Source organism: Callithrix jacchus, chromosome 5, assembly GCF_049354715.1.
Source record: "Callithrix jacchus isolate 240 chromosome 5, calJac240_pri, whole genome shotgun sequence".
NCBI lineage: Eukaryota > Metazoa > Chordata > Mammalia > Primates > Cebidae > Callithrix > Callithrix jacchus.
This window is the reverse complement of record NC_133506.1, coordinates 90981282-91004236: the sequence shown is the minus strand read 5'-3', so window position 1 is coordinate 91004236 and position 22955 is coordinate 90981282. Positions and strand designations below refer to the sequence as shown.

At 43.8% G+C, this 22955-nt stretch overlaps 2 long non-coding RNA genes and 1 pseudogene across 3 annotated transcripts in view; 2 read left to right on the top strand and 1 right to left on the bottom strand.

The window, feature by feature from the left end:
* Positions 1-8854, bottom strand: part of LOC100408637 (putative helicase with zinc finger domain) — a 53576-nt pseudogene extending 44722 nt beyond the window's left edge. The window contains exons 1-3 of the transcript XR_013535668.1: positions 8807-8854; positions 7477-7532; positions 3230-3286 (exon numbers count right to left, since the gene is read on the bottom strand). The product of XR_013535668.1 is annotated as a putative helicase with zinc finger domain (transcript). The remainder of the gene's footprint in view (positions 1-3229; positions 3287-7476; positions 7533-8806) is intronic.
* On the top strand, positions 8808-11001 carry LOC144582614 (uncharacterized). The gene is made up of 3 exons (XR_013535671.1): positions 8808-8866; positions 9515-9653; positions 10794-11001. It is a non-coding gene; the product is annotated as an uncharacterized LOC144582614 (long non-coding RNA).
* Positions 11002-21054: 10053 nt separating this feature from the next.
* On the top strand, positions 21055-22414 carry LOC103793363 (uncharacterized). The gene is made up of 3 exons (XR_013535670.1): positions 21055-21192; positions 21290-21368; positions 22277-22414. It is a non-coding gene; the product is annotated as an uncharacterized LOC103793363 (long non-coding RNA).
* The last annotated feature ends 541 nt before the right edge of the window (positions 22415-22955 follow it).

Below are 22955 nucleotides of genomic sequence, written 5' to 3'. Positions count from 1 at the left end.
CAAATGGTCAAGTCTCAAGCAGTGTCCTGCTTCAACTCAGCACATACCACAATTACTTGAGAACCACTCAGAAGACACTGTGATACAAAGTGACTCACAGTAGATGCCCATTAAATGCTTGCTGAACTGAATATTGAAATAATCCATCTGTTCCCCTTCAACCACTATTCCCAAGATCATTTACCATTTCCACCATATTCTCTTAACAATTTTTACTGACCATGTTATACTAGCCTTACCAATCAGAGCTCACAATAGTTAACTGTATAATAAAGCAACAGGCATCAACAAACAATTCACCATAAAGAGGCTCAAACAGTTAAATTCAACACTGTATAACAAAGAAATGTAAGTGCCATTTTACACTATTAAATTCACAAAAACTTCTGAGGAAAAAATGGGTTTCTGTCCTACGTATGGTGAAACAGGTATATTCTTATATCTGTTAGGAAGGCAAACTGGTGTAACACCTTTGAAAACAGTATGACAGTGTATGTGAGGAGCCATAAAAACAGTCATACCCTCTAACACAATACTGCACTCCAGAATTTATCCTAAAGATATCATTAGAAAAAATGTAACAATATCTACAATGATGTAGATTAAAGTGTTCACTGAAAACCAGCCAGAGAGCAGTATACATATGTTACATAAAAAGACTTAGGCAAATTGTAGCATCACTTGATGAAATTATTTTTGCAGCCTTTCAATATATAAATTTAAATTACAAAATCTATAAGATGTAAATGTTTCATGATCTAATAAACTTTAAAAAAAAACTATAATGTACCATAATTTAAAATGAATAAAAATATGTATATTTTGAAAGAAATGCCAAAAAGAAAATCAACTGCATTAATAACCCAACATTTAACAATTTATTTAATATCAATTTATTCAACATTAAGTAAGAAAGTTCCACCAAGGACACAAGTCTTATCAAGTCTCAAAAGGACCCCCCCTCCCTTCCATGGCTCACTTTGGCCTTGACTGAGCATTTTCATACTCTCCTTGGTCATGATGACCTGTAGCTAACCCAGATCCCAGTTTTTCAAGGACCAGCACACTGCCTCAATTGGTCCTGTGATCATCCCTATGAACCAGTAGGAGACAAATCATGCAAAACGAGCATACACTCAAGAAACAAAGAACCTGGCTGAGCATGGTGGCTCATGCCTGTAATCCCAGCACTTTGGGAGGCCAAGGTGGGTAGATCGCTTAACGTCAGGAGTTAGAGACCAGCCTGAGCAACATGGCAAAGTCCTGGCTACTCAGGAGGCTGAGGCAGGAGAATCGCTTGAACCCAGGAGGCAGAGGTTAAGTGAGCCTAAATTCCACCAGTGCACTCCAGCCTGAGTGACAGAGCAAGACTCCTCTTAAAAAAAAAATTATTAGTTTAACATTTATTTATTACTTTTAACAATTTACTTATCACTTTAACAATCAGCAAGTAGTCAGCCCAAGTTTCACTGTAAACCCTAAATACATACAGTATTGCCACATTAAAGTCTCTGGGATTCTCAAGGCCAACTTGCTGACTTAGCAGAGGGCTGTATCAGTTAAAAGGCAGTATGGACTCAGATAAATTAAAGAACCAGGGGCCAAGGACACCTGAGAACAACTAAAAGCAAAACGTAGATAGAGTTTTTTTAACTACAAAAAACACAAAGTTAAAAAGTCCAGCTTAAACTAGATGAGTAAAAAGTAGCTGGAGATATTCTTTTAAGTCTTACACAGCCAGAGTGCAAAAGGGAGGATGGAAAGTAATTTTATTAAGAGCTGAAGCTAGCTAGCTGGCTACAGTAGCTCACACCTATAATCCCAGAACTTTGGGAGGCCTAGGCAGGTGGATCACTTGAGGTCAGGAGTTCGAGACCAGCCTGACCAACATGATAAAACCCCATCTCTAGTAAAAACACAAAATCAGCCAGGCGTGGTGGCACATGCCTATAGTCCCAGCTATTTGGGAGTCTGAGGCAGGAGAATCACTTGAACCCAGAAGGTGGAGGATGTAATGAGCCAAGATAGCACCATTGCACTCCAGTCTGGACAACGAGAGCAAAACTCCAACTCAAAAAAAAAAAAAAAAAAAAAAAAAAGAGCTGAAGCTTTCTGGAGATGAAGATATCTCACAAAAGACAAGTATTGAAAATTCATTAAAAAATAATTTTAGGCCAGGCGCATTGGCTCATGCCTGTAATCTAGCACTTTGGGAGGCTGAGGGGAGTGGATCACATGAGGTCAGGAGTTCAAGACCAGCCTGGCCAACATGTAAAACCCCATCTCTGCAAAAATACAAAAATTAGCCAGGCATGGTAGCAGATGCCTGTAATCCCAGCTACTTGGGAAGCTGAGGCAGGAGAATCGCTTGAACCCAGGAGGTGGAGGGTGCTAGTCAGCGAGATCACGCCATTGTACTCCAATCTGGGTAACAAGAACGAAACTCCGTCTCAAAAAAATAATGATAATAATTTTAACTTTGATGCTTCACAAGCACAGTATTAAAAAGCCTTCTAATTTATTTCTGTAATATTACCATTTTCTAAGTGTAATAATGAAAGACCAAGATACTGTAGCTGACCAAGAAGATTAATTACTGTGAAATCATAAGTACTCAAGACTAAGTTGTCTTTAATTAACAGACATTTCAGCAAAAGATAAATCATCTGAAAGACTAATAGTATGAATAGATAGAGGTAGTACAACCACTAGGAAAAAACGTTCAACCTTTTGTTTCTATTGATATGTCCTCAGTATTTAGATCTATACAGTCATTCATGACACTATGGAAACAGCAGATAACAGGAAAAACAATTGAGTACTTAACCAAGGTCATCAGAGCACAAAGTAATTGTCACTCAAGAATGTTGACACAAAACTGAAGAACTCTCAAGTTCCAACAGCATGCAGACAAGTTGAGCCCCTATGCAGTTACTCATGGGAACAGAAGTGGAAGATTAACCTACCCTCACTCTTTTCAAACTAACCTGACAAGGCAGCAGGCAGTCTCTTTGGAGTTTGTTCATCATTGAGCCTGTTCCAGAAGAAACCAATTCCCTTAGGATCTGTGCCTTCACCATACCACTGCTTCACTACAGCCCTGTATCACTTCACCCTGTCCTACCTTATTCTTTCTGGCCATTCTAGTCTATATTAAGTCTCTTTGTATCTTTTTCAGACATTATAAAATTCTTGTTTTCTAAATAAAGTTCTCCTAAACCTTACTCACCTGCAGTTCACTGCACTGGGTATCACCCAAATAGCCCATCAGAGCTCTTTATAATTTCTGAAAGACAAAGAAGAAAGTTTGTTTAATACATAGTAGAAAACACCAAGGTAAGAGTTCCAAAGTATTTGTATCTAATATTCCCAGCATAGTCTTTTGGTCCACAGTAGTTCAATAAAATGTAGTATGACCAGCATTGGACCAAGAGTCTTGAGATAAGCCTCCAAAGATTAAAAAAAAAAAAGCAGCTTGGTTTAATGTTGCTACTTCTGAGCTGTGTGACCTTGAGCAACTCATTTAATTTCTTCAGGCCTAAATTTCCTTATCTGGAAAAGAAGTCACTTAGACTAGCTAGAGAAAGAAGAGCACAGGCTTTCCAGAAAGAACACCAGCTCCACTACTTTACTGGTCTCCTGATGTTACTTTAGTTGAGTCACACTTAAGCCTGAATTTCTTCCTTTGTAAAACGGAAATAACTGTCTTGTGAGTTGTTATAAGAATTAAAGGAGATAATGAGTTACAAAAAGCCAATAGTAAATATACTGTGCAGTTTATCCTAAAATTCAACAGATGGTAATTCATTACCACCATTAACCCCCACCAGCTCTAACATTATATGAGTTCAATTCACACATATTTCTTTAAAAGATAAACAAATCGAAACTACCAACCTGACCAAAAAATTAACTGTTTTTGTGTTTCAAAATTCAATTAGAGTTATCTTAAACTGACGGGAGTTTATCATTACTACTTATCATAGAAAATAAGAACAGAATAGTCCCTGCACAACATCTAAACTGGTTCAATGACCATGCCTTTTCTGACTTCTCACTCTACTTCCACACTGCCAGAATATCTCAAGAATAGAGAGGTCTTCCAAAAGCTAAATGATACCCGGCTGTTTACCACAGTCAGCTAAGGGGAGCAGGACTAGAGACAGAGGAAGAACAGAGGCTTTTTTTTTTTTTTAAACTTTTTTACTTTACGAACTTAAGTACTGCTTAAACTTGTTTACCATAAGCATACAGGAGTTTTCATAAAAGTAAACATTTTTTTAAACTATATTGGCCAGGCGCGGTGGCTCAAGCCTATAGTCCCAGCACTTTGGGAGGCCGAGGCGGGTGGATCACGAGGTCAAGAGATCGAGACCATCCTGGTCAACATGGTGAAACCCCGTCTCTACTAAAAAATATGCAAAAAATTAGCTGGGCATGGTGGCGTGTGCCTGTAATCCCAGCTACTCAGGAGGCTGAGGCAGGAGAATTGCCTGAACCGCCAGGAGGCGGAAGTTGCGGTGAGCCGACATCGTGCCATTGCACTCCAGCCTGGGTAACAAGAGCGAAACTCCGTCTCAAAAAATAAATAAATAAATAAATAAATAAATAAATAAACTATATTAGTTAAACAAATAAATAAACTATATTAGTTAAACATATTGCCTACTAACAGGAAGCTCGCATTATAGGACATTTTCATCACAACAAAGAGAATTTCTGCACAAGAATGCCAAAAGGCAAATTCAGATGTTCCAACAACACCTAAAATATGGCACAGAAATGACAAAAATCACGAACATTCACACTTCAGAATGGTTCGGTCAAAAAAGGTGCCATGCATTCTTTGAAGAACCTGAGGATGAATCAGTTCTTTTTGTTCCAAGGCAAGATGAATGTATAAACTCTGCTTTTACCAAACAACTTCCTGCTCTCACTTGGAGAAATTGACCCAGTACAATTTACAAGAGTAAATGAGTTGGTATGATTGCTGTTATGACATACTTTCCATTTCTTTTAAACAATTAGAACTTGACCAAAATAGTTATTACATGTATATATAAGTAACATTCTTCTTGTTACATCTATAGTGGTCTTTTTAAAAAGAGGAATATTAACTTCTAATAGATTCAGGATTACTCAAAACTATTATCCCAGCCACCCTCAAAGCAATAAACCTTCATGTTATATGCTGCTTCTAGCCAATGCTACAGAAGTAACCCTGACTGCACTCATTAACTGAAATGAATTGTAAGATGGTACAGCATACTCTCCACTGTATCACTTTTCTTCTAGAAACATTTCAAAATATTACTTAGAAATCCAATTACATCTGCTTACATCTACGCTTACATCTACACATATATTCACCTAAGTTTAATGAAAATAAAACCTAAAAAGTTGCCTATAATTTTTTAAGTAGTTCCTCTCCCTCTCTTGGGTAACTATTGTTGATAAACTTGGCCCCAAATCTTCTGTACATTTGAAACAACAGGCAAAGGTCCTTATTTCCCGTATGGGGCCTGTATTTGGATCTTAGGGTGTCTGACAGATAATTATAGACTAATCTGCATTCAATATTAATGCCAAGCCTATTGCTTAAACAGAGAACACATGCATTTATAAGATCTGGGCTACTTACTTGTAGATCCCTCTGCACTGTTCTTAGCCTTTCATGAATATGCTGTAGATTTTTAAATTACACGAGGCCCTTTGCAAGTAAAAATGACTTTTCCTGTTGTTTTGGTATCACTCCTCTTCCAGTGAAAACTGGACAGTCTATAAATATATACCAACTTTAAGACAATGTATTTTAATATCTATGGTATTAGAAAAGGAAATTTGTTAACAAATGCAATAATCAAGTTTACCAGCTGATACAAAGGTACTTACTTTCAAAAACTACAGCCTTACCTAAAAATAGTGTCCTAGTTTCCCAGCCAAAAGGACAGACTAAACAAGCTATGTCTTTATTCAGCTCAGAGACACAGACTTCTACCTCACCACAACCTTCAATACTATGGCATTTCCCATTTTAGAATACTTTGTGTAACAAGTTGTTTGGTGGCCAACCACTAACTTCACTTTGAAATGAATACTAACACTTCACATAGTCTACATGTGTGAGAACTGTGGAAAATGTCTTGACACAATTCAGGTCAAACAACATTAGCCACACAAGATTACCTACTTCGAAACAGTCCATTCTAGACTACAAATGAACATCTCCATAGGCAAAAAGCAGACCACCAGCTCCTTTCCACAGTTATCTGTAGGTTTCAAAAAAAAAAAGATAAAAAGTTCAAATTGAGAGGTCTAAGGCAGGAATATGCCTGCATCTGCAAAATGAAAATAAGTTTAAAAATCCATATTTGCTCTGCCAAAAATAAAAATTATATGAAGTAAACATAAGCACTGCTGTTTCAAACAGAAGAAAATGTGGTATATGCACTTACAAAAGAATCTATATCCATCTTCCTTTCCTTATTTTTTTAAGGCAAAATGTCAATGATATGCCTCAATCTAGAGAAAAAAAGCACAGTTTATTCTTCTTAAACAGATATTGTGACAGACATAAAAAATTTGTGAGAGGATTTCAAAATCCAGAAGCCCAGATGTGTGGGGGGGGGTGAAAAAGCTACAGTAACTAATCAACTGACCATAATTACATTTTTCTAAAAAAAAAAAGAAAAAAACTTGGTAAAATATTTTAGGTTGAGAAAACTGCTTGTGAAAAACGTAAAAGTAGCAAACTTCTCTTCCTCTCTCTAGCAGAGAAAACTATTCACTAACACTGTATCAATAATATCCTTTAAGTCCAAAGCATTACAAATTAGATTAAATAAAGCACTTTGAATTCACATACCATGTGTGATCAGAACATAATGATAAACTAGTCTTATCCCTAATAAGCTAAACAGATCTCAACACCATCATCTTTATTTCAAAATAATTATTAAAGAGACAAATACTACTCCATTTTTCAGAAAATAAAAGCAGGAGTGATTGACCTGCCTAACTGTTTCCAATGGAAAGAGTGTACTTTACAAGAGTCCCACAAATCATGAATACACAAAATCCACATACACAATCACCAGGACTAAATGTACAGAAGGTGACAGACACCAAAACACAAATAAAATTAAGATACCCAATTAAAGTTATGCAAGAAAATTTGAATAGGAAAACTATAATTACCCCTGGTGAAGATAGATACTGATCAAGAATAGCTGCAAGTAACCTTTGGCTCTTAGTAAGTACCACTATGTTTGAGTATGTTAGAGCAACTGAAAAGATTGGTACATTCAACATATTTTTCCTTTCTAAATCTAGCCCTGCTCACAGACCCATTTGACTGAGTGATATATTTGGAAAACAAAGATGGCCCCACCAAATTACTCAGTTTCAGCCTTACTCTTGCGGATTGATTAAAATAAAGAAGGAAAAAAAGGAAATAACTTTTAACTGCAGTCTCACCTTACACATCTCACCAGCACTATAGTTCATTAGTGATCAATTACTTCATCCAATTCCTGAGGCAAACAGAAAAGATGTGTCTATACAACACCAGTAACAGACATTATCAGCAGCAAACATTTTATCAGCCTTAAGTGAAAGGGCATCTAAATTTGAAATGGAAAAAGTTACAAAAATGGTACAGTGTGTAGCTTTGCAAGTGAGTGTTTCTTTGACCTTATAACATTTCCTTTCAGTAAGATAAAAGAATAGATTATTCCATGCACTTAAAACTAAAAAACATAATAGTTATCTTTTTCAACCCGGACTGACCTTACTTTCAAAACCAGAAAGAAATGGAGAGGAAATTTTATTAATATGCCTTTAAGAAAGAGCTAAATTAAGAACAAACTAGGCAAGACAGACAACTCCTCCCTCCCCCCCCTCCAGGAATCCACTGTCTCTGAAGTTACACTTTATTATATTAATGATTTGCCTTAAAAGTGTAAGTTGTGAGGGAGAAGGAATGACAATTTTTGAACTGCAAACAAAACCTGAGGATCCTGATCTAAGAAGAATCACAGGAGCCTGACTTCCTGCCCTGTCTGAAGGATTCTCAGCAAAGGCTAGGGTGCAGAAGTCTCCAGTAATTTGGGGGAGAGGAATCAAAGTTCCCTAGGTAAGACTGCAGTCTCTGAGCCCTTGAAAAGGGTACTGGAGTACTCTCAAGGAATCTCCAGGAAAAGAGAGCCATCTTTATTTTTGTTGATGTACTTGTGCGCCAAAGAGCAATTCCGAGGAGGGGGCGGGGAAAGGGGGGAAGAAAGTGAATCTCGGGCCGAAAGCCCTCCGCGGGGGAGGGAGGGAGCGCACCCCTGACCCACTTTTTCCGAGGACCCCAGCTCTGGCCTCCGCCCCACCCGGTAGAAGTCCGAGCCCTGAGGTGGGCATCGAGCGGGGCGTGGGAGGCCCGCACGCTCCCCACCCCCAGCCGTGACCCAGAGGAGGGGAACGTGCAGGGAGGCTCGAGTCCCACTCCCAGAGTGCCCGGGCCGGAGAAACCTCCCGCAGGCTCCCGGGCCCGGCGTGCAAGGCCCCCTCCCCGGCCAGGGCCCAGGGGGCCGTGGCCCCCAGCGGAGGGGACTGGGACTGAGTAGGGGAAGAAGCTGTAAACAGCCCCAGCGTCCGGGCCTCGCCTCGAAGAGCCCCGCTTCCCCGGCCCACAGCCCGCCCCGGGCCCGCCGCGCCCCGGGACCGGGACACCGGAGGGTAGTCGGGTCCCCTCCCTGGAGGGCTCCGGGAGCTCGCGGAGCGGCCCCAGGAGCAGAGAAGGGGGAAGTCAAGACTTAACTGTCATTACTTTCTACGCCATCTTGGATCCACTTGTCAACGTCCCCACAAAGCATTATGGGTAAGAAAGAGCCTTTAAAGGGACACCCCCACCCCCCCGCCCCCCCGGCCGCCGACTCCCGACTCCCGACTCCCGACTCCGGGCGCCGGCGCCGCCCCCTCCGGCCGCGCCTCCCTCCCTGAAAGTTGCCCGGGGTGGCCCGCCGGCCCCGGCGCCCGCAGCCCGGCCCCCACCCTTCCCGCGGGCGGCCCGCATTGAAAATTCACCCGCATTTTTGAAAGGTGACTTTGGGGTTTTTTCTCTTTCTCCTGCCCCAGCCTCCCTGCCCCCACGCCCGGTCTTCTTGACCCGCTGCGCTCCTGCCCGGGCAGACGCCCCGCGTCTGCATTGAATCAGCCCGCGGTTTCCCTGCGGCTGGCGGCGCGGAGCAGCTCACGGATTTATTTGTGCGCGTGGATGTGAGCGTTTCTGCTCCTGCGGCCCCGCTTCCAGGAAGCCCGCGGGCAGCCGGGGTCGCCTTCAGGGCCCCGTAGACCAGCTCCGCACTCGCCGGCCGGAGAGGTGCCTCTGGCCCTGGGAAAGCGCCCCGGGGCCGTCGGGCTCCCGGAACTGGGAGGACGGCGCGTCCCCGAGTCCACCAGCGTCGAAGCACGATTTAAAAAAAAAAAGAATGAGCCAAATGCAACTTTTTACCCCTGGTTTACTCAGCCTTCAGCGGTCTCCTCCTCCCGGCGGGTAACGTGATCCGCGACCCTCTAGGTGGAGACCCCTCCCCTAGGAATGTGGCTCCGGGCTCCGGGGATCCCGCCTAGGAGCTTCGGGGCTGTGGACTGTGACTACGGGGCAGGTAATCGGGGACGTGGGCCCGGGGGGTGGCGCGGAAGCCGCCTGGGCTCGGGGGAGGGTCTTGGGCTGAGAGCAGGGAGCGCCTGTCCGGATCCACCTGGCGGGTCCCAGTCCAGCGGCAAACTCAGGCGACCCGGCCGGGGGAGAACCCCGGACGCCGCTCCAGCTCGAGAGGCGGGAGGTGGGGACGCCCGGCTTCTCCGGGCTGCGACTTGCAGCGTTGGAAAGTGCGAGTCTCCTCGGCGCGGGCCGGGGTTTCTGATTCGGGGGAGCACCCCTAGCCTGCCTTCCCCCTGCTGCAGGGCATCCTCTCCCCGCGACACCGAGCCAGCTTTCGGCTGCTCAGGGCGAGCAGAGAGAGCACTGGCCCCGGGCCCTGACCCGGTCGCCGCCGGTACCCTGGAGCCCCGGCGTCCAGCCGCCCCGGTCCCCCTTGCGAAGGAGATCCGTTGTCACCCTCCGCCCGAGTTCTTCCCAGAACCTCAGGTCCCTGATTTTTGCTGTCTTTGGAGGCCTGCTCCAGTTGCTTTTTTTTTTTCCCCCCCCAAGCAAGTTTTTACAACAAGGAGGTGTCCAAAAGAAAATCCTCCAAAACAGGAATGCTTGCTAATTGTATTCGGTGCAAAATGCTGTTGAACGGCTCTGCATTTAAAAGAACGCGCAGGCACCGGCTTTAAAATCTCCTTTCGGTGCACGGGGAGGGCCTGGGCCTTGGGTCTACCCGAGGGTTTTACGCTCCTCCAGACCCTATCAGCAGCCTCAGGAGGAACCTGGACAGTGGCAGACGGGAGCCCCGCCCCTGGGGAGCCAAAAACTCCACCAGGCAATTGTCCCGGTGTGATGAGAAGAGTGAGGTGTGGACACATTGAGGGACTGGCCCCGGGTCACTCTCGAGAGAGGGAACGAGGTAATGAGTCATTCCCAGCCAAGAATGCTGCGTTCTGGGGAGCAGCCTCCCCTGAGTCACCCGCTTCTCAGCTCAGAATGAGTGGAGAAACTGGAGACTGGAGCCAGGTTCTTAGACCACCCAGCTTTGGTAGCCACCAAGGGCACGGGCTAGGCTAGGGGGAGGCGGTGCCCCTCCTGCTGGAAAAATGGAATGCTTGGCCTATCTAAAGAAGGCTCCAACTTCTCTTTCCAGGAGCACCCCGGATGCTTCTTTTCCAATTCCTCCTTTGCACTTATTTAGCCACTGGTATGCACTGACTCAGTGGTTGTTCAGTTTGCATGACACCTTTCTGTGTGTAGTCTGAGGTTACTATTAGGTTAATGCAAAAGTAATGGCAAAAGCCACAATGACTTTTGCACCAACCTAATATAAGTAAAAGCAAGTCACTCTGAACACCTGACCTGTGTTACAAGTTCTCTTGTTTGTCTGTTAGTTGTTTCTCATCTGCCCCGCCCCTATTAGAGCATAGGCTCCATCAGGGCACAGGCCCTGTCTGGCTTATTTGCCTCAGTGACTAGACCAGGGCCTGGCACCTACATAGACACTCAGCAAGTTGTTAGTCGAATACATGACCAAACTGCTCTCAGGGATGGGCATGTTGATGAAAGGGAGTGCTAGAGCATGGAGCAAGATGCTGAGAGCCTTGCCTTACGTCTCTTCAGTCCACCCTGACCACACACAGTTAGAGGCAGGCAGATGGGAACAGTGCTGTGGGGAAAACAGGTCCCTTGGCCACCGTTGACTTGGCTCAATGCTGATTCAGATCTGATGAACACGCACGGCCCCAACTAATCCCTCTGCATCACATCCCTCTTCCTTCCCTCATTTTCTTATTTCTCCTCTACTCCCCACTAGCCATGGCTTTTTTTTTTTTTTTTTTAAGACGGAGTCTTGCTCTGTTGCCCAGGCTGGAGTGCAATGGTGTGATCTCGGCTCACTGCAACCTCCACCTCCTGAGTTCAAGCAATTCTCCTTTCTCAGCCTCCTGAGTAGCTGGGATAATGGGCACCCACCACCACGCCCGGCTAATTTTTTGTAATTTTAGTAGAGACAGGGTTTCACCATCTTGGCCAGGCTGGTCTTGAACTCCTAACTTCATGATCCACCCACCTCAGACTCCCAAAGTGCTGGGATAACAGGCATGGGCCGCCACACCCGGCCTTTTTTTTTTTTTTTTTTGAGACCGTGTCTCGCCCTGTTGCCCAGGCTGGAGTGCAGCAGCCCAATCTTGGCTCACTGCAACCTCTGTTTCCTGGGTTCAAGGGATTCTCCTGTCTCAGCCTACCAAGTAGCTGGCACCTCCATGCCCAGATAATTTTTGAATTTTTAGTAGAGACAGGATTTCACCATGTTGACCAGGCTGATCTCAAACTCCTGGCCTCAAGTGATCTACCCACCAAAGTACTGGGATAACAAGCGTAAGCCACTGCCCCCGGCCACAATGCCTTCATTTTCTGCTGCTTGGAGAGTCTCAAAGCTCAATTCTTGGGTCTTTGTTCTTCACCTTTACTACCTGATCATTTGTTTCAGTCTCAAGGTTTTAAATACCATGTTTACCCTGAGGAAGGAGTCCCCAACCTAGAGCTCAAATCCAGAGCCTTGCCCTGAGCTTCAGACTCTTATCAACATCTTGGCATCTCCACTTGGACATATTTTAGACATCTCAAAGTCAGCATGTGAAGAACTTAATTCTTTTTTTTTTTTTTTGAGATGAAGTCTTGCTCTGTCACCCAGGCTGGAGTGCAGTGGCACGATCTCGACTCACTGCAACCTCTCCCTCCCAGGTTCAAGCAATTCTCCTGCCTCAGCCCCCTGAGTAACGGACTACAGGCGCCCGCCAACACACCCGGCTAAATTTCATATTTTTAGTAGAGATGGGTTTCACCATGTTGGTCAGGCTGGTCTTGAACTCCTGACCTCGTGATCTGCCTGCCTTGGCCTCCCAAAGTGCTGGGATTACAGGCATAAGCCACTTCACCCACACCAAGAACTAAATTCTTCAGCTCCCCACACAAATAATGCTCCATCGTGGTCTTCCCCAGCTCCATCACTGGCAACCACATCCTTAAAATTGGCCAGGTTACAATCCCTCCTTTCTCTCAAATTCCACCTTCAATCCATCTGCAAATCCATCTATAATGTATCCATATCTGATCACTTCTTACCACCTCCATGTTTCCACTCTGGTCCAGTCCACCGTTCGCCCACATCCAGTCTCTTCTCAAGGTAACTGGGCCTGATAAACTGCAAAGCAAATCGCATCACACCTCTCAATACAATCTTCTGGCTTCTATTCATCTCGTTCAGAGGAAAAACTAGAGTCCTACACAGTCGGCCTCTTCTCATCTCTCTGACCTCATCTCCTACCTCTCTGCCTGCTCTGCCCTGCTTCAGCTGTAATGCATTCTTTTTTGAGGATCTGCATGGCTCACTCTGCTTTGCTCACGCCAGTAAGTCCCTCTCACCATTCTGTTTAAAATTACAGTATTCTTCAACACACACACAAATTCCATATTTCTTCTCATGCTTTACTTCTTTTCTCCGAAGCATTTATTGCCTTTGAACATATGTAGTTGATTCAGTTTCTTATCTGTCTCTCCTCATGTGACAGAGTCAGCTTGCCAGTTACCAAATACTCCTGTTTGCTGCTGGGAACTACATTTGCCAGATGTGCCCTGGCATTTGGCTGGGCCATGTGATTCTTGCCAATGGACATAGAGCAGAAATTGGACTCTGAATGAACACTCAGAAACTGGCTTGGCCAAAACACCTGCACTGCCATTGCATTTCAGCCTAGGAAACAAGTGAAACTCTGTCTCAAAATATATCAATATATTATATATTATATATAAATATATATATTATAAATATATGTTATATATAAATTATATAATTAATATATATAAAACAAAATGTTAAATCCTTGGACTCTAACATTCCTCTTCTACTTTTAATTCCCCCCCCTTTTTTTTTTTCTGAGACAAGAGTCTTGCTCTGTCACCCAGGCTGGAGTGCAGTAGAGCAATCTCGGCTCACTGCAACCTCTGCCTTCCAGGTTTAAGCGATTCTCCTGCCTCAGCCTCCCAAGTAGCTGGGATTACAGGCATCCACCACCACGCCCAACTAATTTTTTTTTTTTTGTATTTTTAGTAGAGATGGGGTTTCACCATGTTGGCCAGGCTCTTCTCAAACTCCTGACCTCGTGATCCACCTACCTCAGCTTTCCAAAGTGGTGGGATTACAGGCGTGAGCCACCGCGCCCAGCCTCGTCTTCTACTTTTAGGCCCACTTGGTTTCTACTTGAGATACAGAAAAGAAGTGATGGCGGACGGGATAATGCAAGCTAACCCCGCCATTGAGGACAGTGAAAACAAAATAGACACATTTTGAAGACATCTGCTTGAACACAGCTGGGTAAAAAGAGTGAAAAACTACCAAGAGTAGACAGAAAAGGAAGGTGATTCTGACATTTGGGGTCCTTTTGCCCTAGGGACATTTGCTTTTAACAGATCAGTTGAGCAAGTATCAGCAAACTATGTAAAGGGCCACATAGTAAACATTTTAAGACTTGAGAACAATACGTATTCTCTGTTCAGTAATGTTCTGTTTCTCTTTCTCTGTCTCTCTTTTGTTACTATCTTTTGGGTTTTTTTCCCCCAACTTTTTTTTTCAGATGGAGTCTAGCTCGGTTGCTCAGGCTGGAGTGCAGTGGTGCAATCTCGGCTCACTGCAGCTTCTGCCTCCTGGGTTCAAGCTATTCTCCTCCCTCAGCCTCCCAAGTAATGAATTACAAGCATGCACCACCACACCCAGCTAATTTTTTGTATTGTTAGTAGGGACGGGGTTTCACCAAGTTCAGGCTAATCTTGAACTCCTGACCTCAAGTGATTCACCCATCGTGGCCTCCCAAAGTACTGAGATTACAGGCATGAGCCACCACAGCCTGCCCCCAACTTTTTAAATATGTAAAAACATGGCCAGGCACAGAGAAAGAGAAACAGAACATTACTTAACAGAAAAGACATATTGTTTTCAAGGCTTAAAATGTTTACTATGTGGCCCTTTACATAGGGCCATGCCTATAATCCCAGCACTTTGGGACACCAAGGCAGGAGGATCGCTTGAGCCCAGGAATTCAAGATCAGCCTGGGTAACACAGTGAGACCCTGTCTCTACAAAAAAAAATTTAAAAACAAAAAAAATGAGGCCGGCCGCGGTGGCTCACGGCTGTAATCCCAGCACTTTGGGAGGCCGAGGCGGGTGGATCACAAGGTCGGGAGATCGAGACCATCCTGGTCAACATGGTGAAACCCTGTCTCTACTAAAAATACAAAAAAATTAGCTGGGCACGGTGGCGCGTGCCTGTAATCCCAGCCACTCAGGAGGCTGAGGCAGGAGAATTGCCTGAACCCAGGAGGCGGAGGTTGCCGTGAGCCGAGATCGCGCCATTGCACTCCAGCCTGGGTAACGAGCGAAACTCCGCTTCAAAAAAAAAAAAAAAAAGGCTAGGTGTGGTGGCATGTGCCTACAGTCCCAACTACTCAGGAAGCCACAGTGCCCAAGGAGGTAAGGTACAAGATTGTAAATTTCAGCAAAAAAAAAAAAAAAAAAAAAAAATCCGGGAGGCAGAGGTTGCAGTGAGCCAAGATTGTGCCTCTGCACTCCAGCCTGGGTAACAGAGAAACCCCATCTCTGCAAAAAAAAAAAATTTTTAATTAAAAAAAAATTAACCAGGTATGGTGGCATGTGCCTATAGTCCCAACTACTCAGGAAGCTATAGTGCCCAAGGAGGTAAGATACAAGATTGGAAATTTTGCATGGGGAGAAATGCCAGATATAGGTGATGGGGAGGAAGGCAGCAAATCACACTACCATGTGTGTACCTATGCAACAATCTTGCATGTTCTTCACATGTACCCTAAAACCTAAAATGCAATTTAAAAAAATAAAATGTTGGCCAGGCATGGTGGCTCACGCCTGTAATCTCAGCAATTTGGGAGGCAAGTGGATCACCTGAGGTTGGGAGTTTGACCAGCCTGACCAACATGGAGAAAATTAAATTTATATAAATTTATACCCAGGGCTGGAGTAGGAGAGAGTGGGAAGTTGTTATTTAATGTGCGTAGTTTTAAGTTTGCAAGATGAAAAGCGTTCAGAGATCAGTTGCAAAACAGGTCAAATGTACTTTACTGACCTGTATACTTAAAAACTGTTAAGATGGGAATTTTTTTTTTTTTTTCTGAGACGGAGTCTTGCTTTGTCACCCCGGCTAAAGTGCAGTGGCACAATCTCAGCTCACTGCAACCTCCACCTCCCAGGTTCAAGTGATTCTCCTGACTCAGCCTACCGAGTAGCTAGGATTACAGGCACATGCCACCAAGCCCAGCTAATGTTTTGTATTTTTAGTAGAGATGGGGTTTCACCATGTTGACCAGGAGGGTCTTGATCTCCTGACATCGTGATCCGACCACCTCGGCCTCCCAAAGCGTGAGCCACTGCACCCAGCGGGAAATTTTTTATTATACATATTTTACCACAATTTACAAAATTAAAAAATTGAGACTGAGTACGGTGGCTCAAGCCTGTAATCCCAAAACTTTGGGAGGCCAAGGTGGGCAGATCATCTGGCATTAGGAGTTCAAAACCAGCCTGGCCAACATAGTGAAACCCCATCTCTACTAAAAATACAAAATACAAAAAAAAAATTAGCCAGGAGTGGTGGTGTGCACCTGTAATCCTAGCTACTCAGGAGGCTGAGGCAGAAGAATCCCTTGAACCTGGGAGGTAGAGGTTGCAGTGAGCCAAGATCATGCCACTGCACCCCAGCCAGGGAAACAGAGCGAGACTCCATTTTATGTGTGTGTGTCTCCAAAAAAAAAAAAAAAATTCAAAGACAAACCATTCAAAGACTGACCAAAATAAAGTAGGCTTTAGGGCAAACAGCATTACTAGAAATAAAGAAAGACACTGGATAACGTTAATATTCTCAGTTCACCAAGAAGATATAACAGTTCTAAGTTTGTGTGTCACTGATACACATAGCTTCAAAATATATAAAGCAAAAAATGGTCCGAATTGCAAGGAGCCAAATCTACAATTATAGTGGAAGTTATGTCTATCAGTAACTGTTAAAAGAAGCATATACAAAATTAGTAAGCAATAGATCTGAGCAACTGGGTAAGCAAACTTTAACCAAATGGACAGATCTAGAATAGTGCACTCACAACTGCAGATCCCAGATTCTTTTCAAGTATATATGGAATGTTTATGAAACGCTAGGCAATATAGCAAGTTCCAACAAATTTCCAGTGATGTAAATCATTCAGAGTACATTCTCAGACAGTGACACAATGAAGCCAAAAAAAAGAATTTTAAAAATTAAGTAGGAAATATCTACATGTTCCAAAACTATATATGTACTTGTAAATAACTCACGGATTAAAAAAAAAATCGCAATGGGAATCAAAGTATTTTAAACTGATAGTTCATAAAAATATTACATCCTCAAAATTGAGATGCAGCTAAAGCCATACTTCAATGGCAAGGGTTTTTTTTGTTTTGTTTTGTGACGGGGTTTCGCTCTTGTTACCCAGGCTGGAGTGCAGTGGTGCGATCTCGGCTCACCGCAACCTCTGCCTCCTGGGTTCAAGCAATTCTCCTGCCTCAGCCTCCCGAGTAGCTGGGACTACAGGCACACACCACCACGCCCAGCAAATTTTTGCATTTTTAGTAGAGACAAGGTTTCACCATGTTGACCAGGATGGTCTCGATCTCTTGACCTTGTGATCCACCTGCCTCAGCCTCCCAAAGTGCTGGGATTACAGGCGTGAGCCACTGCGCCCAGCAGCAATGGCAAGTTTTTAATTAAAGTATTTTTAATGCCAATATTAGAAAATAAGAGAGAATGAAATAAGAGTAAAGTCCTCTTGTTGAGAAATTAGAAAATTAAGCACAAAGAAAGTGCAAAGAAATGAAAACATAGGCAAAAGTTAATTCTTTGAGAGGCCCAATAAAATTAAGCCCATGGTAAATCTTTTGTTTTGTTTTGTTTTGTTTGTTTGGAGACAGAGTTTCACTCTGTTGCCCAGGCTGGAGTGCAGTAGTGTGGTCTGGCCTCACTGCAGCCTCTGCCTCCCAGGTTCAAGTGATTCTCATGCCTCAGCTTCCCAAATAGCTAAGATTACAGGAGCGTGCCACCATGCCCAGCTAATTTTTGGTGAAACCCCATGTCTACTAAAAATACAAAAAATTAGCCAGGTGTAGTGGTGCATGCCTGTGGTCCCAGCTACAGCAGAGGCTAAGGCACGAGTATTGCTTAAACCCGGGAAGCAGAGGTTGCAGTGAGCAGAGATCATACCTCTGAACTCCAACCTGGGCAACAGAGTGAGACCTTGTCTCCAAAACACCGGAAAGAAAGAAACCTGACCTCCACAAAGAACAATTAATTCCAGATGGGTCATAGATTTAAATGTGTAAGAAAAAACAACAAAGCTCCTCAAACAGTACAAACCAAGAGCAAATGAAAGTATTTGATGATATGTGCTTTAATACAGGCAACTGAGGGATTTTAAAATTTTTGTTTCATTTAAATTCATTTCTGTTTAAATAGCCACAAATGGCTACCATATTGAGTACCACAGAATTAGAAGATAATATTAAAATATCTTTGTGACCTAGGAAAGAATTATTAAACAGGACACAAAAATCAATAACCAAAAAGAAGAAAAAAATTAATTTGACTACATTGAAATTAAGAAATTCTGTACACTACAAAACATTATTAAAAGAGTACAACTTCATGTCACAAGTGGAAAAGGATATTTACAGCACGTATAACAAAGGGTTTAGATCTGGAATATATAAAGGATTGTAACATATCAATAAAGAAAAAAAACCAGATAAATGCCATCAACAGGTAATTCAGCAGAAAAGTTATCCAAATGACCAATAAGGGTGTTGGAAAGTGCTCAACCTCACTCATAAGCAAATACAAATACAAATTAAAATCATGAGATAGCAGCACAACCCAGCAGAAGGGCTAAAATTTAAAAGGCTGACAATACAGAGAAGTGGTAAGGATGTAGAGCAATGGAATCCGAAATACAGCTGAGTCAGTTTAAACTGGTATAACCGGCCAGGTGCATGGCTCACACGTGTAATCCCAGCACTTTGGACGACCGAGGCAGGCAGATCTCCTGAGTTCAGGAGTTCAACACCAGCCTGGCCAACATAGCGAAACCCATCTCTACTAAAAAAAAAAAATAGGCAGGCATGGTGGTGTGTGCCTATAATCCCAGTTACTGGAGGGGCTGAGGCTAGAGAATTGCTTGAACCTGGGAGGCGGAGATTGCAATGAGCCGAGATTGCACCACTGCACTCTAGCCTGAGCAACTGAGCGAGACTCTGAAAAAAAAAAAAAAAAAAAAAAAATTGGTATAACCACTTTGGAAAACTGTTTGCCAGTATCTGTTGATGTTGAATATCCTCTATAACCCAGCAATTTCACTCCAGGAATTATGTGAACTTGTGTCTCAAAAGACATGAGTATTTGTATTAGAATATGGGTGTTCATAGCAGTATGAATCGTAGTAGACAAAAGTTGGAGGCAGACCCAGATGTACTTCAGCAGTGGAATAAGCAAACCTCCACATTCATACCATGAATTACCCCACAGCAGGCAAGGAGTGGTGGCTCCTGCCTGTAATCCCAGCACTTTGAGAGGCCTAGACAGTCAGATCACTTGAGGCCAGGGGTTCAAGCCCAGCATGGCCAACATAGCAAAACCCCATCTCTACTAAAAAATACCAAAATTAGCAGAGTATTTTTTGGTGGAATACACACCTGTAATTCCAGCTACTTAGGAGGCTGATGGAGGAGAATTGCTTGAACCCGGGAGGTGGAGGCTGCAGTGATCTGAGATTGTTCCACTGCACTCCAGCCTGGACAACAGAACGAGACCCCATCTCAAAAAAAAAGGGCTAACAAACTTAACTACAGCATTGACAGACACATGCTTAGCAAGGAGACAACTGCCGTAAAATTTAGGACCGTGGTTGCCTCCAAAAGGAGATAGGAAGCATGAGTGAGGGTCCGAGTGAGGGTCCGATGGTACATTTCTTGACCTGATGTTTTGTGACATGGCTCTTTGCTGTGTGATAAAGTAATGAGGTATCTCTGTTTCATACACTTTTCTGTAGTATGTCATATTTCACAATAAGGAAAGGCTAAAGGAAGGCCAGGTGTGGTGGCTCACGCCTGTAATCCCAACACATTGGGAGACTGAGGCAGGTGGATTATTTGAGGTCAGGAGTACAAGACCTGCCTGGCCAAGATGGTGAGACCCCGTTTCTACTAAAAATACAAAAACTGAATGGGCATGGTGGCACACGCCTGTATTCCCAGCTACTCGGGAGGCTGAGGCAGGAGAATCGCTTGAACCTGGGCGGCAGAGGTTGCAGTGAGCCAAGATCGTGCCACTGCACTCCAGCCTGGGCGACAGCAACACTCCATCTCAAAAAAATAAAATAAAATTTTAAAAATAAAAATGTGAAACACAGTGGGTATGTTTAACAAAGAAGCTGCTCTATATTTGTCTCCTTCCTAATGAAATCAGGACCCTTTCTCAAAGGAAGTAAGAAGTTTGCAGCGTTTCTGGCCTCCCCAGACGTATCAAGTGGCTGCTTCTGGCTTCTCAGTACACTTTCAATCCACCACTTTTCTTTCTCTCTCCTAGTCAGATGTGCTCTGTGTGTGTGTATGTGTGTACATGTGAGTGAGCGTGTGTGTGAATGTGTCCGAGAGAGCATGAGTGTGTCAATGTTTGCATGTATGTGTGAGCATGTGTTTGTGTGTGGATGAGTGTGTGTAAATGTTTACATCTCTGTGAAGATGTATGAGTGTGTGCAAACATGCATATGTGTGGATGAGTGTGTTTACATCTGTGTGTTAATGTGTATGTATTGTGTGTGAATGTGCATGTGTGTGTGAATGTAGGTGTGAATGCGAGTGTGAATGTATGTGTGTGTGACTGGATGAGTGTGTGTGCGTTTACATCTTTGTGTTATGTGAACGTGCATGTGTGTGTGACGTGTGGGAATGGGTGTGAATGTGTGTAGGAGTGTGTTTGAGTGTGTTTATGTGTGTGACCGTGTATGTGTTGTGTGTGAACGTAGGTGTGAATGTGAGTGCGTGAGTGAATGTATATGGATGTGTGTGTGGAGTGTGTTTACATCTGTGTGTGAACGTGTATGTGTTGTGTGAATGTGAGTGAATGTGATGTATGAGTGTGTGCATGTTTATATTTGTGTGTGTATGTGAATGTGTGTGTGTGTGTGTGTGTTTATATGCACACCCGCCTGCGTGGCTCAGCCTCTGCCCTGGCCCTCTGGCCGCTGCATCCTCTCCCACGGTGCATCGTCTGCTGACTCTGTAGCCCTGCAGGCCTTCCTCAAACAGTCCATGACAGGAAGCCAGGCTTCCTGGGGTCCTGAGTCAGCAGAGCAGGAAGGAAACAAAGGCCTCAGAACCGCAGAAGAGAAAAAAGGAGCCTGAAGACAGAAGGCGGCCCTCTGAAGACAGGGCTAGAGACCACGTATGTTCTTGGAGTCCCCTTGCCTGAAAGTGAAGCGCAAACCCTGAGTCACACTCTATCATCTGACCTGTCTGACCTCAGCCTTTCTCTGCTGCAGTTTCTTTGCCTGTGAAATAGGGAATGGCCTTCCCAGGGATTGAGGGATCACAGGCTTCTCAAACTGCGACTTGGATAGGGTAAGTCTACCGAAGATTACCTCTTATTACTTCAACAGTTTTAAAATGGAATGTTAAAATACCCACTTGTTTTCTTCCTGCCGTTTATATTCCATGTTTCAACTGGGAGAGAGAAAAAAAGGAAAGAAGAGGCCGGGTGCGGTGGCTCACACCTGTAATCCCAGCACTTTGGGAGGCCAAGGCAGGTGGATCACAAGGTCATGAGTTTGAGACCAGCCTGGCCAATATGGTGAAACCCTGTCTCTACTAAAAATATTTTTAAAATTAGCCGGGCATGGTGGCACGTGCCTGTAATCCTAGCTACTCAGTAGGCTGAGGCAGGAGACTTGCTTGAACCCAAGAGGCGGAGATTGCAGTGAGCCAAGATTGTACCACTGCACTGCAGCCTGGGCGAAAGAGCAAGACAAAAACAAAAAGGGGAGGGAAGGAAAAAGAGTGAATGATGAAGATTTTGACTAAGAACCAGGTTTTAAAAAAAAAAAAAGTGGCTGGGCACAGTGGCTCACATCTGTAATCTCAGCACTTTGGGAGGCCGAGGCAGGTGGATCAGGAAGTCAGGAGTTCAAGACCAGCCTGACCAATATGGTGAAACCCCATCTCTACTAAAAATACAAAAATTAGCCGATAGTAGTGGTGCATGCCTGCAGTCCCAGCCATTCAGGAGGCTGAGGCAAGAAAATCGCTTGAACCCAGGAAGCGGAGGATGCAGTGAGCTAAAATCCCGCCACTGCACTCCAACCAGAGCGAGCCTCCATCTCAAAAAAAAAAAAAAAGTATCCCTTAGCGTCTTTCTTCTTACAAAACAAAGTGTGTTTTAATTACAAGTCAAATTTCACTTTGAAGGAAGAAAATAGCCCTTAGGCATTTTCTGTTCTAGTTAATTTAACTTTAATCTTTGTCTCCAGCAGGTATCTCTTCAGTAGAAAAATTCAATGAGGTTTCTCTCACCTTCTACCTATGGGCCAGTTACATACAGAAGAGAAAACTAAAACTGAAAACTGATTTGTGATTTTTACAAAAAGTCGCTGAGAAGGAGAATTCCCAGTACAGAGTATGTAATGCTTTTGTGGCATTTCTGATGCTGTAGGGTTAATCCAGTATGAAGAAAGTGACGAAGAGCAGGATGGATTTTTATGGATTCCACATTATATCCAAGTACTTGGCAACCTGCCCTCTCGTATGTTACTAAACAAAAATGTGTTGCTTTCAGTGTGTTTTTAATAGGCCGAGCAGTTTGTTTGATCACGGTGCTCGGGTCCACACTCAGAGACACTAAAACATTCTCATTGCTTTAGTGAATATCTCGGTCTCCTGTTTGTACACAAAAGAACCATTTGAGAGCTCAGGGAGTCATGTCCTGGGAGTGACTACAGGTCTCAGACCTCAGTCCCACTGTCTCAGCCTAAACCATTCAAAGGGACTCAGAGACAGATTTGCAAAATATTTTGCAAAACTTGCAAAAACCCCACCAGTTTTAGATTTTGAAATTATTGGCACAGGCAAGTGTCTACAATCATGAAATTCTCATGATTGGGGTGGAACATATTTCTATAAACAAAGCAAACTCCAGTCTCTCCAGCCTACTCC